Source organism: Trachymyrmex septentrionalis, unplaced genomic scaffold, assembly GCF_001594115.1.
Source record: "Trachymyrmex septentrionalis isolate Tsep2-gDNA-1 unplaced genomic scaffold, Tsep1.0 scaffold30, whole genome shotgun sequence".
NCBI classification, from domain to species: Eukaryota; Metazoa; Arthropoda; class Insecta; order Hymenoptera; family Formicidae; genus Trachymyrmex; species Trachymyrmex septentrionalis.
Window position 1 is genome coordinate 646,935 of NW_017305463.1, and position 2,816 is coordinate 649,750.

Here is a 2,816-nt window from a genome sequence, read left to right on the forward strand (position 1 = left end):
ACTGACCATTATCTTTCCGGCCGATTTCACGGTCTTCGCCTTTTTCGGAGCTGGTTCACCCGGTGAAGTCCGTTGTTTTGACTGTTTCTTCGTTTCGGGTGTGAAGTAATGGATCCATGTTTCGTAACCACAGTATTGAATCGACGCAGAAATTCATCTGAATTACGTTGAAACATTTCCAAACATTGTTTTGAAATCGTCGCGCTTACGGTCCACAGTGAGCAAACGCGGCACCTTGCCGATAGCTTTTTCATATCCAATTGTTCGTGTAAAATTAAAATCACTGTGCCATGTGATATACCTATGGCCTCAACAAGCTCGCGCACTTTTACTCGTCGATCAGTCAAAATATCATGAACTTTATCGATGATTTCTGGTGTAGCAGCCTCAATTGGACGTCCCGAACGAGGTGCATCACATGTGGATGTACGACCACGTTTAAATTCATTCACCCAATTGTATACAAACGCAAATGCTGGTGCAGATGTATTATGAACATTATCCAACTCGGCTTTGATTTCTTTCGGCGTTAAACCTTTCATATGTAGATGTTTGATCACTGCACGAAACTCGTTTTTTTCCATTTTGCAAAAAATACAAAGATTGTTCGCTTTAATCGACTACAGAAATGAAACCACGCGATGAATTCCGCTCAAAATTTGACAGTAATCAGCTGTAAGATGCTACTTGTCAAAAAGTTATGTGACATGACACTACGAGTGCCTTTTGACAGATTTTTTAAAAGCTTATTGACTTGCCCTCGTACCAAAAAAGCTCTTTGATGTTAACATACGATATTTGACATAGTATTGGATTCTCAAGGTATAATTAATTATCGTAGGCGGTTCATCGTAATCAATTATAAAATCGGAGAAGAGTACATGTTTTTCTATCGTATTATTATAAAAAGCGTAGTATGTTATGCATAATAAATATTTTATGTATATATCGTAATTCTCTAATGAAATACTTCTTAGCCCAATACCCAAAGATTTTTTGATCGCAACGAATGCAGGAGTTTTTATATTTGATATAAGCATAATTTGGAGTGTCCTGAACTGCAGTGAATGTTTTGCCACCTTTTTTGCCGCCAGCGCTACCATATTGAAAAAAACAGCGGAAAAATGGCACTTTTTGGAGTTTCTTCGAAATATCTCGCGTTTGACGTATTCCACCACAAAAATAATTATTTTCAAAAATACAGCTAAGTAAATTTTTTACAAATTATAACTTACAAAGTTTTTTGAGCAATAAACAGTTTTGAAGCTAGAGCGCGGTAAAAAAACTTGTTTTGACGGAGTACTTACAGGAATCATATTAAGTAAGTCTTAATACTGGATATTTTATGGTTTTATTATCATATCCCTAAATATAAAAATGAATGAATATATATAATATCGCACAAACAGTAATAATATAATTAATAAATAATATTATTTCGTGACTTGTGGAATGCTGCGTGCATGCGTGCGCGCGTGCGTGCGTGCGTACATTTTGTCACCCTAAGCGTACGATGCATTAGTAGTTTAAGAAATATTGATTTATCGATTTAACAAAAAAGAGAACATCTATTATATAATTACGAAGTTGTCTCGTTGCAACCCTTGATATAACATTATAAAATATTATAAATATTAAATCTCTCCATACGAGCATTGATATTGTACATTATATTGTAAGTTGCAAAGAAACATTTATAATTTTAATATTTAAATGTGTTAAATTTATACGAAATATTCATACTTGAATATATTAAGTTATCTCAGTTTACATGAAACATTTTTAACATTAATCAATTGAAGATGAACGATGGATCATTATATGGATTGTCAAGCTCCTCGAAGTCGTCTTCGTCGTGTGCGATTTCTTGTGCATTCTCGCACGATCTGTATGAGCCAATTACTGAACATTTAAGCCCGGTCTTTTTGTAACTGCAAAGCGACCAACATCCTTTTTGCAAGAAATTATTTTAGATAGTATGTGCTATCCGGTGCTGATTTCTTAGTTGTAGTAATTGGAGGCCAATATTTTGATGTTGCCATCCCCATTCCACCGGATGAAAAATTTTCCTATTTAAATTAAATTTTTATGTTTTATAGGATTAACTCTTTAATTTTTTGTAATGACACTTAAATTGATCAAGGTAAATTTTGCGATAATGTTTTATATAATATTTTACAGGAGAATTAAATAACCACTATTTCAGTTGGAAGAGAAAATGATTTTGAATGAATTGTGATATAATAATTTCATTTAAGAAGAATTTAAACCATTTAGATTGGAATAGGAAGATCCTTCAACAAGATATACGTATAATTAGGTTTCATTTTATAAAAATTTTACTAAAGATAGTATCATTTGGATTAAGTAAATAATAATAAACATACTATCATTTGGATTTTACTTTTTATTTTGATAGTAGAATTTAACTTGGCGCCACAGTTGATTCAATTCCTTTATACAAATGATACATAGATATGTTAGATTAATATTCATTATTTATTTAATTTGGCATGGTATAAAAAAATGAGATTTACCTTTCGAATATCATTAAAGTTAATTTCATTATTTATATAATTTGATATTTGAATTACATGGAATTTAACTTGGCGCCGATTGTTGATCTGGTCAAATATTTTTTACGAATAATACATAAAATTTTGAGGAATTTCATTTGGCAAATTTTGTTGATATCAAATCTTTTACGATTGATACATATCATTAGAGTTAAATAAATAACATGGCAGTACTATTTGTGTTTTATATTTTAATTTAATAGAATTTAACTTTATTAGTTAAGATTGTACAATAGCATC

The 2,816-nt window shown here is 31.4% G+C and overlaps 1 long non-coding RNA gene across 1 annotated transcript; it reads left to right on the forward strand.

Annotated features, from left to right (window-relative positions):
• Positions 1–1,642: 1,642 nt before the first annotated feature.
• Positions 1,643–2,295, forward strand: LOC108749584. The gene is made up of 3 exons (XR_001939377.1): positions 1,643–1,675; positions 1,803–1,976; positions 2,182–2,295. It is a non-coding gene; the product is annotated as an uncharacterized LOC108749584 (long non-coding RNA).
• Positions 2,296–2,816: the final 521 nt, after the last annotated feature.